The sequence below is a fragment of the Phalangium opilio genome, unplaced genomic scaffold (assembly GCF_054372755.1).
Source record: "Phalangium opilio isolate 3A_F unplaced genomic scaffold, DU_Popi_V2 ptg000082l_1, whole genome shotgun sequence".
Taxonomy (NCBI): Eukaryota; Metazoa; Arthropoda; class Arachnida; order Opiliones; family Phalangiidae; genus Phalangium; species Phalangium opilio.
Window position 1 is genome coordinate 14,637,688 of NW_028324189.1, and position 15,620 is coordinate 14,653,307.

A 15,620-nucleotide genomic window follows, 5' to 3' on the forward strand; every position below is an offset into this window, starting at 1 on the left:
CGGGAACGGTGTTGTGAGGTCTTAGATGTAACGTAAAATCCAAAGTTTTTCCACAATACCTGACGAACATTTAATTTTGGGCTTCCGTTGCGCAATGGTTAGCGCGTTCAGCTGTTAGTAAAAAGGTTGGTGGTTCGAGCCCACTCGGGAGCGGTGTTGTGAGATCTCAAATGCAACGTAAAAATCCAAAGTTTTTCCACAATACCTGACGAACATTTAATTTTTGGGCTTCCGTTGCGCAATGGTTAGCGCGTTCAGCTGTTAATAGAAAGGTTGGTGGTTCGAGCCCACTCGGGAGCGGTGTTGTGAGATCTCAAATGTAACGTAAAAATCCAAAGTTTTTCCACAATACCTGACGAACATTTAATTTTCGGGCATCCGTTGCGCAATGGTTAGCGCGTTCAGCTGTTAGTAGAAAGGTTGGTGGTTCGAGCCCACCCGGGAGCGGTGTTGTGAGGTCTCAGATGTGACGTAAAAATCCAAAGTTTTTCCACAATACCTGACGAACATTTAATTTTTGGGCATCCGTTGCGCAATGGTTAGCGCGTTCGGCTGTTAACCGAAAGGTTGGTGGTTCGAGCCCATCCGGGAGCGGTGTTGTGAGGTCTTAGATGTAACGTAAAATCCAAAGTTTTTCCACAATTCCTGACGACCATATCATTTTCGGGCTTCCGTTGCGCAATGGTTAGCGCGTTCAGCTGTTAAAAGAAAGGTTGGTGGTTCGAGCCCACTCGGGAGCGGTGTTGTGAGATCTCAAATGTAACGTAAAAATCCAAAGTTTTTCCACAATACCTGACGACCATTTATTTTCTGAGCTTCCATGGCTCAATGGTTGGCGCGTTCGGCTGTTAACCGAAAGGTTGGTGTTCGAGACCACCCGTGAGCGGTGTTGTGAGATCTCAAATGTAACGGAAAAATTCAAAGTTTTTCCACAATACCTGACGAACATTTAATTTTTGGGCTTCCGTTGCGCAATGGTTAGCGCGTGCAGCTGTTAGTAGAAAGGTTGGTGGTTCGAGCCCACCCGGGAGCGGTGTTGTGAGGTCTCAGATGTGACGTAAAAAGTCAAAGTTTTTCCACAATACCTGACGACCATTTATTTTCTGAGCTTCCATGGCTCAATAGTTAGCGCGTTCGGCTGTTAACCGAAAGGTTGGTGGTTCGAGCCCACCCGGGAGCGGTGTTGTGAGATCTCAAATGTAACGTAAAAATCCAAAGTTTTTCCACAATACCTGACGAACATTTAATTTTTGGGCTTCCGTTGCGCAATGGTTAGCGCGTTCGGCTGTTAACCGAAAGGTTGGTGGTTCGAGCCCACCTGGGAGCGGTAATGTGAGATCTCAAATGTGACGTAAAAATTCAAAGTTTTTCCACAATACCTGACGAACACTTAATTTTTGGGCTTCCGTTGCGCAATGGTTAGCGCGTTCGGCTGTTAACCGAAAGGTTGGTGGTTCGAGCCCATCCGGGAACGGTGTTGTGAGGTCTTAGATGTAACGTAAAATCCAAAGTTTTTCCACAATACCTGACGAACATTTAATTTTTGGGCTTCCGTTGCGCAATGGTTAGCGCGTGCAGCTGTTAGTAGAAAGGTTGGTGGTTCGAGCCCACCCGGGAGCGGTGTTGTGAGGTCTCAGATGTGACGTAAAAAGTCAAAGTTTTTCCACAATACCTGACGACCATTTATTTTCTGAGCTTCCATGGCTCAATAGTTAGCGCGTTCGGCTGTTAACCGAAAGGTTGGTGGTTCGAGCCCACCCGGGAGCGGTGTTGTGAGATCTCAAATGTAACGTAAAAATCCAAAGTTTTTCCACAATACCTGACGAACATTTAATTTTTGGGCTTCCGTTGCGCAATGGTTAGCGCGTTCGGCTGTTAACCGAAAGGTTGGTGGTTCGAGCCCACCTGGGAGCGGTAATGTGAGATCTCAAATGTGACGTAAAAATTCAAAGTTTTTCCACAATACCTGACGAACACTTAATTTTTGGGCTTCCGTTGCGCAATGGTTAGCGCGTTCGGCTGTTAACCGAAAGGTTGGTGGTTCGAGCCCATCCGGGAACGGTGTTGTGAGGTCTTAGATGTAACGTAAAATCCAAAGTTTTTCCACAATACCTGACGACCATATCATTTTCGGGCTTCCGTTACGCAATGGTTAGCGCGTTCAGCTGTTAAAAGAAAGGTTGGTGGTTCGAGCCCACTCGGGAGCGGTGTTGTGAGATCTCAAATGTAACGTAAAAATCCAAAGTTTTTCCACAATACCTGACGACCATTTATTTGCTGAGCTTCCATGGCTCAATGGTTAGCGCGTTCGGCTGTTAACCGAAAGGTTGGTGTTCGAGACCACCCGTGAGCGGTGTTGTGAGATCTCAAATGTAACGGAAAAATTCAAAGTTTTTCCACAATACCTGACGAACATTTAATTTTGGGCTTCCGTTGCGCAATGGTTAGCGCGTTCAGCTGTTAATAGAAAGGTTGGTGGTTCGAGCCCACTCGGGAGCGGTTTTGTGAGATCTCAAATGCAACGTAAAAATCCAAAGTTTTTCCACTATACCTGACGAACATTTAATTTTTGGGCTTCCGTTGCGCAATGGTTAGCGCGTTCAGCTGTTAATAGAAAGGTTGGTGGTTCGAGCCCACTCGGGAGCGGTGTTGTGAGATCTCAAATGTAACGGAAAAATTCAAAGTTTTTCCACAATACCTGACGAACATTTAATTTTTGGGCATCCGTTGCGCAATGGTTAGCGCGTTCGGCTGTTAACCGAAAGGTTGGTGGTTCGAGCCCATCCGGGAGCGGTGTTGTGAGGTCTTAGATGTAAAGTAAAATCCAAAGTTTTTCCACAATACCTGACGACCATATCATTTTCGGGCTTCCGTTGCGCAAAGGTTAGCGCGTTCAGCTGTTAAAAGAAAGGTTGGTGGTTCGAGCCCACTCGGGAGCGGTGTTGTGAGATCTCAAATGTAACGTAAAAATCCAAAGTTTTTCCACAATACCTGACGACCATTTATTTTCTGAGCTTCCATGGCTCAATGGTTAGCGCGTTCGGCTGTTAACCGAAAGGTTGGTGTTCGAGACCACCCGTGAGCGGTGTTGTGAGATCTCAAATGTAACGGAAAAATTCAAAGTTTTTCCACAATACCTGACGAACATTTAATTTTTGGGCTTCCGTTGCGCAATGGTTAGCGCGTTCGGCTGTTAACCGAAAGGTTGGTGGTTCGAGCCCACCTGGGAGCGGTAATGTGAGATCTCAAATGTGACGTAAAAATTCAAAGTTTTTCCACAATACCTGACGAACACTTAATTTTTGGGCTTCCGTTGCGCAATGGTTAGCGCGTTCGGCTGTTAACCGAAAGGTTGGTGGTTCGAGTCCATCCGGGAACGGTGTTGTGAGGTCTTAGATGTAACGTAAAATCCAAAGTTTTTCCACAATACCTGACGAACATTTAATTTTGGGCTTCCGTTGCGCAATGGTTAGCGCGTTCAGCTGTTAGTAAAAAGGTTGGTGGTTCGAGCCCACTCGGGAGCGGTGTTGTGAGATCTCAAATGCAACGTAAAAATCCAAAGTTTTTCCACAATACCTGACGAACATTTAATTTTTGGGCTTCCGTTGCGCAATGGTTAGCGCGTTCAGCTGTTAATAGAAAGGTTGGTGGTTCGAGCCCACTCGGGAGCGGTGTTGTGAGATCTCAAATGTAACGTAAAAATCCAAAGTTTTTCCACAATACCTGACGAACATTTAATTTTCGGGCATCCGTTGCGCAATGGTTAGCGCGTTCAGCTGTTAGTAGAAAGGTTGGTGGTTCGAGCCCACCCGGGAGCGGTGTTGTGAGGTCTCAGATGTGACGTAAAAATCCAAAGTTTTTCCACAATACCTGACGAACATTTAATTTTTGGGCATCCGTTGCGCAATGGTTAGCGCGTTCGGCTGTTAACCGAAAGGTTGGTGGTTCGAGCCCATCCGGGAGCGGTGTTGTGAGGTCTTAGATGTAACGTAAAATCCAAAGTTTTTCCACAATTCCTGACGACCATATCATTTTCGGGCTTCCGTTGCGCAATGGTTAGCGCGTTCAGCTGTTAAAAGAAAGGTTGGTGGTTCGAGCCCACTCGGGAGCGGTGTTGTGAGATCTCAAATGTAACGTAAAAATCCAAAGTTTTTCCACAATACCTGACGACCATTTATTTTCTGAGCTTCCATGGCTCAATGGTTAGCGCGTTCGGCTGTTAACCGAAAGGTTGGTGTTCGAGACCACCCGTGAGCGGTGTTGTGAGATCTCAAATGTAACGGAAAAATTCAAAGTTTTTCCACAATACCTGACGAACATTTAATTTTTGGGCTTCCGTTGCGCAATGGTTAGCGCGTGCAGCTGTTAGTAGAAAGGTTGGTGGTTCGAGCCCACCCGGGAGCGGTGTTGTGAGGTCTCAGATGTGACGTAAAAAGTCAAAGTTTTTCCACAATACCTGACGACCATTTATTTTCTGAGCTTCCATGGCTCAATAGTTAGCGCGTTCGGCTGTTAACCGAAAGGTTGGTGGTTCGAGCCCACCCGGGAGCGGTGTTGTGAGATCTCAAATGTAACGTAAAAATCCAAAGTTTTTCCACAATACCTGACGAACATTTAATTTTTGGGCTTCCGTTGCGCAATGGTTAGCGCGTTCGGCTGTTAACCGAAAGGTTGGTGGTTCGAGCCCACCTGGGAGCGGTAATGTGAGATCTCAAATGTGACGTAAAAATTCAAAGTTTTTCCACAATACCTGACGAACACTTAATTTTTGGGCTTCCGTTGCGCAATGGTTAGCGCGTTCGGCTGTTAACCGAAAGGTTGGTGGTTCGAGCCCATCCGGGAACGGTGTTGTGAGGTCTTAGATGTAACGTAAAATCCAAAGTTTTTCCACAATACCTGACGACCATATCATTTTCGGGCTTCCGTTGCGCAATGGTTAGCGCGTTCAGCTGTTAAAAGAAAGGTTGGTGGTTCGAGCCCACTCGGGAGCGGTGTTGTGAGGTCTCAGATGTGACGTAAAAAGTCAAAGTTTTTCCACAATACCTGACGACCATTTATTTTCTGAGCTTCCATGGCTCAATAGTTAGCGCGTTCGGCTGTTAACCGAAAGGTTGGTGGTTCGAGCCCACCCGGGAGCGGTGTTGTGAGATCTCAAATGTAACGTAAAAATCCAAAGTTTTTCCACAATACCTGACGAACATTTAATTTTTGGGCTTCCGTTGCGCAATGGTTAGCGCGTTCGGCTGTTAACCGAAAGGTTGGTGGTTCGAGCCCACCTGGGAGCGGTAATGTGAGATCTCAAATGTGACGTAAAAATTCAAAGTTTTTCCACAATACCTGACGAACACTTAATTTTTGGGCTTCCGTTGCGCAATGGTTAGCGCGTTCGGCTGTTAACCGAAAGGTTGGTGGTTCGAGCCCATCCGGGAACGGTGTTGTGAGGTCTTAGATGTAACGTAAAATCCAAAGTTTTTCCACAATACCTGACGACCATATCATTTTCGGGCTTCCGTTGCGCAATGGTTAGCGCGTTCAGCTGTTAAAAGAAAGGTTGGTGGTTCGAGCCCACTCGGGAGCGGTGTTGTGAGATCTCAAATGTAACGTAAAAATCCAAAGTTTTTCCACAATACCTGACGACCATTTATTTGCTGAGCTTCCATGGCTCAATGGTTAGCGCGTTCGGCTGTTAACCGAAAGGTTGGTGTTCGAGACCACCCGTGAGCGGTGTTGTGAGATCTCAAATGTAACGGAAAAATTCAAAGTTTTTCCACAATACCTGACGAACATTTAATTTTGGGCTTCCGTTGCGCAATGGTTAGCGCGTTCAGCTGTTAATAGAAAGGTTGGTGGTTCGAGCCCACTCGGGAGCGGTTTTGTGAGATCTCAAATGCAACGTAAAAATCCAAAGTTTTTCCACTATACCTGACGAACATTTAATTTTTGGGCATCCGTTGCGCAATGGTTAGCGCGTTCGGCTGTTAACCGAAAGGTTGGTGGTTCGAGCCCACTCGGGAGCGGTGTTGTGAGGTCTTAGATGTAACGGAAAAATTCAAAGTTTTTCCACAATACCGGACGAACATTTAATTTTTGGGCTTCCGTTGCGCAAAGGTTAGCGCGTTCAGCTGTTAATAGAAAGGTTGGTGGTTCGAGCCCACTCGGGAGCGGTGTTGTGAGATCTCAAATGTAACGTAAAAATCCAAAGTTTTTCCACAATACCTGACGAACATTTACTTTTTGGGCTTCCGTTGCGCAATGGTTAGCGCGTTCGACTGTTAACCGAACGGTTGTTGGTTCGAGCCCACCCGGGAGCGGTGTTGTGAGATCGCAAATGTAACGTAAAAATTCAAAGTTTTTCCACAATACCTGACGAACATTTAATTTTTGGGCTTCCGTGGCGCAATGGTTAGCGCGTTCAGCTGTTTTTCGAAATGTTGGTGGTTCGAGCCCACCCGGGAGCGGTGTTTTGAGGTCTTAGATGTAACGTAAAATCCAAAGTTTTTCCACAATACCTGACGACCACATCATTTTCAGGCTTCCGTGGCGCAATCATTAGCGCGTTCGGCTGTTAACCGAAAGGGTGGTGGTTCGAGCCCACCCGGGAGCGGTGTTGTGAGATCGCAAATGTAACGTAAAAATTCAAAGTTTTTCCACAATACCTGACGAACATTTAATTTTTGGGCTTCCGTGGCGCAATGGTTAGCGCGTTCAGCTGTTTTTCGAAATGTTGGTGGTTTGAACCCTCCCGGGAGCGGTGTTGTGAGCTCTCAGATGTAACGTAAAATGTCAGAGTTTTTCCACAATACCTGACGAAAATTTAATTTTTGGGCTTCCGTGGCGCAATGGTTAGCGGTTCAGCTGTTAACCGAAAGGTTGGTGGTACGAGCCCACCCGGGAGAGGTGTTGTGGGGTCTCAGATGTAGCGTAAAAATTCAAAACTTTTCCACAATACGTGATAACCGTTTAATTTCTGAACTTCCATTTCTCAATGGTTAGCTTGTTCGGATGTTAACCAATAGGTTGGTGGTTCGAGCCAACCCGGTACCGGTGTTGCGGGATCTCAAATGTAACGTAAAAAGCCAAAGTTTTTCCACAATACCTGACGACCATTTAATTTTTGGGCTTCCGTGGCGCAATGGTTAGCGCGTTCGGCTGTTAACCGAAAGGTTGGTGGTTCGAGCCCATCCGGGAGCGGTGTTGTGAGGTCTCAGATTTGACGTAAAAAGTCAAGGTTTTACCACAATACCAACGACCATTTAATTTTTGGGCTTCCGTGGCGCAATGGTTAGCGCGATCAGCTGTTATTCAAAAGACTGGTGGTTTGAACCCTCCCGGGAGCGGTGTTGTGAGGTCTCAGATGTATCGTAAAATGTCAGAGTTTTTCCACAATACCTGACGAAAATTTAATTTTTGGGCTTCCGTGGCGCAATGGTTAGCGGTTCAGCTGTTAACCGAAAGGTTGGTGGTTCGAGCCCACCCGGGAGAGGTGTTGTGGGGTCTCAGATGTAGCGTAAAAATTCAAAACTTTTCCACAATACGTGATAACCATTTAATTTCTGAGCTTCCGTGGCTCAATGGTTAGCGCGTTCGGCTGTTAACCAATAGGTTGGTGGTTCGAGTACGCAAGGTACACTTTTGAATGCATTCTTTTCTGGACAAATTTTTGGCCGAATTCAGCTTAATTCCTTCTAAAATACTCGTTAAAAGTGAGTTCATCTCGATTGAACCATAAATAAAAATGTACCTCGATTTTCAATAACATTTTCAAAATCGACGTTTCACGGCCAAAGAAGCGTATTTTGAGTATTTCTCACTATTTTCAAATATAACCACTGAAACCATAATTTTTGTACTTTTTGCTTTAATTCAAGCAAATGTAACGATATTCACACAAAAAACTGTTAAAATTCAATTTTCAATAAGAAATCGTTGTAACGGATTTTGTATCTTGAAGAAAAAAAACATGCGATTTTTTCGGTAAACTTTTGAATGAATTTTTTTCTGGACAAATTTTTGGCCGAATTCAGCTTAATTCCCTATAAAATACTCATTAAAAGTGATTTCATCTCGATTGAACAATAAATAAAAATGTACCTCGATTTTTAATAACATTTTCAAAATCGACGTTTCACGGCCAAAGAAGCGTATTTTGAGTATTTCTCACAATTTTCAAATATAACCACTAAAGACATAATTTTTGTACTTTTTGCTTTAATTCAAGCAAATAAAACGATATTCATTCAAAAAACTGTTAAAATTCAATTTTCAATAAGAAATCGTTGAAACGGATTTTGTATCTTGAAGAAAAAAAACATGCTATTTTTTCGGTAAACTTTTGAATGAATTTTTTTCTGGACAAATTTTTGGCCTAATTCAGCTTAATTCCCTATAAAATACTCATTAAAAGTGATTTCGTCTCGATTGAACAATTAATAAAAATGTACCTCGATTTTTAATAACATTTTCAAAATCGACGTTTCACGGCCAAAGAAGCGTATTTTGAGTATTTCTCACTATTTTCAAATATAACCACTAAAGACATAATTTTTGTACTTTTTGCTTTAATTCAAGCAAATGTATCGATATTCATTCAAAAAACTGTAAAAATTCAATTTTCAATAAGAAATCGTTGTCACGGATTTTGTATCTTGAACGAAAAAAACATGCGATTTTTTCGGTACACGTTTGAATGCATTTTTTCTGGACAAATTTTTGACCGAATTCAACTTAATTCCTTATAAAATACTCATTAAAAGTGATTTCATCTCGATTGAACAATAAATAAAAATGGACCTAGATTTTTAATAACATTTTCAAAATCGACGTTTCACGGCCAGAGAAGCATATTTTGAGTATTTCTTCACCATTTTCAAATATAACCACTGAAACTCTTATTTTTGTACTTTTTGCTTCAATTCAAGCAAATGTAACGATATTTATTCAAAAAACTGTTAAAATTCAATTTTCAATAAGAAATCGTTGTCACGGATTTTGTATCTTGAAGGAAAAAAACATGCGATTTTTTCGGTACACTTTTGAATGCATTTTTTTCTGGACAAATTTTTGACCGAATTCAACTTAATTCCTTATAAAATACTCATTAAAAGTGATTTCATCTCGATTGAACAATAAATAAAAATGTACCTAGATTTTTAATAACATTTTCAAAATCGACGTTTCACGGCCAGAGAAACATATTTTGAGTATTTCTTCACTATTTTCAAATATAACCATTGAAACCATTATTTTTGTACTTTTTGCTTTAATTCAAGCAAATGTAACGATATTCATTCAAAAAACTTTTAAAATTCAATTTTCAATAAGAAATCGTTGTCACGGATTTTGTATCTTGAAGGAATAAAACATGCGATTTTTTCGGTACACTTTTATTTATTGTTCAATCGAGATGAAATCACTTTTAATGAGTATTTTATAGGGAATTAAGCTGAATTAGGCCAAAAATTTGTCCAGAAAAAAATTCATTCAAAAGTTTACCGAAAAAATAGCATGTTTTTTTCTTCAAGATACAAAATCCGTTTCAACGATTTCTTATTGAAAATTGAATTTTAACAGTTTTTTGAATGAATATCGTTTTATTTGCTTGAATTAAAGCAAAAAGTACAAAAATTATGTCTTTAGTGGTTATATTTGAAAATTGTGAGAAATACTCAAAATACGCTTCTTTGGCCGTGAAACGTCGATTTTGAAAATGTTATTAAAAATCGAGGTACATTTTTATTTATTGTTCAATCGAGATGAAATCACTTTTAATGAGTATTTTATAGGGAATTAAGCTGAATTCGGCCAAAAATTTGTCCAGAAAAAAATTCATTCAAAAGTTTACCGAAAAAATCGCATGTTTTTTTTCTTCAAGATACAAAATCCGTTACAACGATTTCTTATTGAAAATTGAATTTTAACAGTTTTTTGTATGAATATCGTTACATTTGCTTGAATTAAAGCAAAAAGTACAAAAATTATGGTTTCAGTGGTTATATTTGAAAATAGTGAGAAATACTCAAAATACGCTTCTTTGGCCGTGAAACGTCGATTTTGAAAATGTTATTAAAAATCGAGGTACATTTTTATTTATGGTTCAATCGAGATGAAATCACTTTTAACGAGTATTTTAGAAGGAATTAAGCTGAATTCGGCCAAAAATTTGTCCAGAAAAGAATGCATTCAAAAGTGTACCTTGCGTACTCGAACCACCAACCTATTGGTTAACAGCCGAACGCGCTAACCATTGAGCCACGGAAGCTCAGAAATTAAATGGTTGTCACGTATTGTGGAAAAGTTTTGACTTTTTACGCTACGTCTGAGACCCCACAACACCCCCCCGGGTGGGCTCGAACCACCAACCTATTGGTTAACAGCCGAACGCGCTAACCATTGAGCCACGGAAGCTCAGAAATTAAATGGTTATCACGTATTGTGGAAAAGTTTTGAATTTTTACGCTACATCTGAGACCCCACAACACCTCTCCCGGGTGGGCTCGAACCACCAACCTTTCGGTTAACAGCTGAACCGCTAACCATTGCGCCACGGAAACCCAAAAATTAAATGGTCGTTGGTATTGTGGTAAAACCTTGACTTTTTACGTCAAATCTGAGACCTCACAACACCGCTCCCGGATGGGCTCGAACTACCAACCTTTCGGTTAACAGCCGAACGCGCTAACCATTGCGCCACGGAAGCCCAAAAATTAAATGGTCGTCAGGTATTTTGGAAAAACTTTGGCTTTTTACGTTACATTTGAGATCCCGCAACACCGGTACCGGGTTGGCTCGAACCACCAACCTATTGGTTAACATCCGAACAAGCTAACCATTGAGAAATGGAAGTTCAGAAATTAAACGGTTATCACGTATTGTGGAAAAGTTTTGAATTTTTACGCTACATCTGAGACCCCACAACACCTCTCCCGGGTGGGCTCGAACCACCAACCTTTCGGTTAACAGCTGAACCGCTAACCATTGCGCCACGGAAGCCCAAAAATTAAATTTTCGTCAGGTATTGTGGAAAAACTCTGACATTTTACGTTACATCTGAGAGCTCACAACACCGCTCCCGAGTGGGCTCGAACCACCAACCTTTCGGTTAACAGCCGAACGCGCTAATGATTGCGCCACGGAAGCCTGAAAATGATGTGGTCGTCAGGTATTGTGGAAAAACTTTGGATTTTACGTTACATCTAAGACCTCAAAACACCGCTCCCGGGTGGGCTCGAACCACCAACCGTTCGGTTAACAGCCGAACGCGCTAACCATTGCGCAACGGAAGCCCAAAAAGTAAATGTTCGTCAGGTATTGTGGAAAAACTTTGGATTTTTACGTTACATTTGAGATCTCACAACACCGCTCCCGAGTGGGCTCGAACCACCAACCTTTCTATTAACAGCTGAACGCGCTAACCATTGCGAAACGGAAGCCCAAAAATTAAATGTTCGTGCGGTATTGTGGAAAAACTTTGAATTTTTCCGTTACATTTGAGATCTCACAACACCGCTCCCGGGTGGTCTCGAACCACCAACCTTTCGGTTAACAGCCGAACGCGCTAACCATTGAGCCATGGAAGCTCAGAAAATAAAAGGTCGTCAGGTATTGTGGAAAAACTTTGGATTTTTACGTTACATTTGAGATCTCACAACACCGCTCCCGGGAGGGCTCAAACCACCAACCTTTCGGTTAACAGCCGTACGCGCTAACCATTGAGCCATGGAAGCTCAGAAAATAAAAGGTCGTCAGGTATTGTGGAAAAACTTTGAATTTTTCCGTTACATTTGAGATCTCACAACACCGCTCACTGGTGGTCTCGAACCACCAACCTTTCTACTAACAGCTGCACGCGCTAACCATTGCGCAACGGAAGCCCAAAAATTAAATGTTCGTCAGGTATTGTGGAAAAACTTTGAATTTTTCCGTTACATTTGAGATCTCACAACACCGCTCACGGGTGGTCTCGAACACCAACCTTTCGGTTAACAGCCAAACGCGCTAACCATTGAGCCATGGAAGCTCAGAAAATAAATGGTCGTCAGGTATTGTGGAAAAACTTTGGATTTTTACGTTACATTTGAGATCTCACAACACCGCTCCCGGGAGGGCTCAAACCACCAACCTTTCGGTTAACAGCCGAACGCGCTAACCATTGCGCAACGGAAGCCCAAAAATTAAATGTTCATCAGGTATTGTGGAAAAACTTTGGATTTTTACGTTACATTTGAGATCTCACAACACCGCCCCCGAGTGGGTTCGAACCATCAACCTTTCTATTAACAGCTGAACGCGCTAACCATTGCAAGACGGAAGCCCAAAAATTAAATGTTCGTTAGGTATTGTGGAAAAACTTTGGATTTTTACGTTACATCTTACAACACCGCTCCCGGGTGGCTTCGAACCAACAACCTTTCGGTTAACAGCCGAACGCGCTAACCATTGAGCCACGGAAGCTCAGCAAATAAATGGTCGTCAGGTATTGTGGAAAAACTTTGAATTTTTACGTTACATTTTCGATCTCACAACACCGCTCCCGGGTGGGCTCGAACCACCAACCGTTCGGTTAACAGCCGAACGCGCTAACCATTGCGCAACGGAAGCCCAAAAAGTAAATGTTCGTCAGGTATTGTGGAAAAACTTTGGATTTTTACGTTACATTTGAGATCTCACAACACCGCTCCCGAGTGGGCTCGAACCACCAACCTTTCTATTAACAGCTGAACGCGCTAACCATTGCGAAACGGAAGCCCAAAAATTAAATGTTCGTCCGGTATTGTGGAAAAACTTTGAATTTTTCCGTTACATTTGAGATCTCACAACACCGCTCCCGGGTGGTCTCGAACCACCAACCTTTCGGTTAACAGCCGAACGCGCTAACCATTGAGCCATGGAAGCTCAGAAAATAAAAGGTCGTCAGGTATTGTGGAAAAACTTTGGATTTTTACGTTACATTTGAGATCTCACAACACCGCTCCCGGGAGGGCTCAAACCACCAACCTTTCGGTTAACAGCCGTACGCGCTAACCATTGAGCCATGGAAGCTCAGAAAATAAAAGGTCGTCAGGTATTGTGGAAAAACTTTGAATTTTTCCGTTACATTTGAGATCTCACAACACCGCTCACTGGTGGTCTCGAACCACCAACCTTTCGGTTAACAGCCGTACGCGCTAACCATTGAGCCATGGAAGCTCAGAAAATAAAAGGTCGTCAGGTATTGTGGAAAAACTTTGGATTTTTACGTTACATTTGAGATCTCACAACACCGCTCCCGGGAGGGCTCAAACCACCAACCTTTCGGTTAACAGCCGAACGCGCTAACCATTGCGCAACGGAAGCCCAAAAATTAAATGTTCATCAGGTATTGTGGAAAAACTTTGGATTTTTACGTTACATTTGAGATCTCACAACACCGCTCCCGAGTGGGTTCGAACCATCAACCTTTCTATTAACAGCTGAACGCGCTAACCATTGCAAGACGGAAGCCCAAAAATTAAATGTTCGTTAGGTATTGTGGAAAAACTTTGGATTTTTACGTTACATCTTACAACACCGCTCCCGGGTGGCTTCGAACCAACAACCTTTCGGTTAACAGCCGAACGCGCTAACCATTGAGCCACGGAAGCTCAGCAAATAAATGGTCGTCAGGTATTGTGGAAAAACTTTGGATTTTTACGTTACATTTGAGATCTCACAACACCGCTCCCGAGTGGGCTCGAACCACCAACCTTTCTTTTAACAGCTGAACGCGCTAACCATTGCGCAACGGAAGCCCGAAAAGGATATGGTCGTCAGGTATTGTGGAAAAACTTTGGATTTTACGTTACATCTAAGACCTCACAACACCGTTCCCGGATGGGCTCGAACCACCAACCTTTCGGTTAACAGCCGAACGCGCTAACCATTGCGCAACGGAAGCCCAAAAATTAAGTGTTCGTCAGGTATTGTGGAAAAACTTTGAATTTTTACGTCACATTTGAGATCTCACATTACCGCTCCCAGGTGGGCTCGAACCACCAACCTTTCGGTTAACAGCCGAACGCGCTAACCATTGCGCAACGGAAGCCCAAAAATTAAATGTTCGTCAGGTATTGTGGAAAAACTTTGGATTTTTACGTTACATTTGAGATCTCACAACACCGCTCCCGAGTGGGCTCGAACCACCAACCTTTCTATTAACAGCCGAACGCGCTAACCATTGAGCCATGGAAGCTCAGAAAATAAAAGGTCGTCAGGTATTGTGGAAAAACTTTGGATTTTTACGTTACATTTGAGATCTCACAACACCGCTCCCGGGAGGGCTCAAACCACCAACCTTTCGGTTAACAGCCGTACGCGCTAACCATTGAGCCATGGAAGCTCAGAAAATAAAAGGTCGTCAGGTATTGTGGAAAAACTTTGAATTTTTCCGTTACATTTGAGATCTCACAACACCGCTCACTGGTGGTCTCGAACCACCAACCTTTCGGTTAACAGCCGTACGCGCTAACCATTGAGCCATGGAAGCTCAGAAAATAAAAGGTCGTCAGGTATTGTGGAAAAACTTTGAATTTTTCCGTTACATTTGAGATCTCACAACACCGCTCACTGGTGGTCTCGAACCACCAACCTTTCGGTTAACAGCCGTACGCGCTAACCATTGAGCCATGGAAGCTCAGAAAATAAAAGGTCGTCAGGTATTGTGGAAAAACTTTGGATTTTTACGTTACATTTGAGATCTCACAACACCGCTCCCGAGTGGGTTCGAACCATCAACCTTTCTATTAACAGCTGAACGCGCTAACCATTGCAAGACGGAAGCCCAAAAATTAAATGTTCGTTAGGTATTGTGGAAAAACTTTGGATTTTTACGTTACATCTTACAACACCGCTCCCGGGTGGCTTCGAACCAACAACCTTTCGGTTAACAGCCGAACGCGCTAACCATTGAGCCACGGAAGCTCAGCAAATAAATGGTCGTCAGGTATTGTGGAAAAACTTTGGATTTTTACGTTACATTTGAGATCTCACAACACCGCTCCCGAGTGGGCTCGAACCACCAACCTTTCTTTTAACAGCTGAACGCGCTAACCATTGCGCAACGGAAGCCCGAAAAGGATATGGTCGTCAGGTATTGTGGAAAAACTTTGGATTTTACGTTACATCTAAGACCTCACAACACCGCTCCCGGGTGGGCTCGAACCACCAACCGTTCGGTTAACAGCCGAACGCGCTAACCATTGCGCAACGGAAGCCCAAAAAGTAAATGTTCGTCAGGTATTGTGGAAAAACTTTGGATTTTTACGTTACATTTGAGATCTCACAACACCGCTCCCGAGTGGGCTCGAACCACCAACCTTTCTATTAACAGCTGAACGCGCTAACCATTGCGAAACGGAAGCCCAAAAATTAAATGTTCGTCCGGTATTGTGGAAAAACTTTGAATTTTTCCGTTACATTTGAGATCTCACAACACCGCTCCCGGGTGGTCTCGAACCACCAACCTTTCGGTTAACAGCCGAACGCGCTAACCATTGAGCCATGGAAGCTCAGAAAATAAAAGGTCGTCAGGTATTGTGGAAAAACTTTGGATTTTTACGTTACATTTGAGATCTCACAACACCGCTCCCGGGAGGGCTCAAACCACC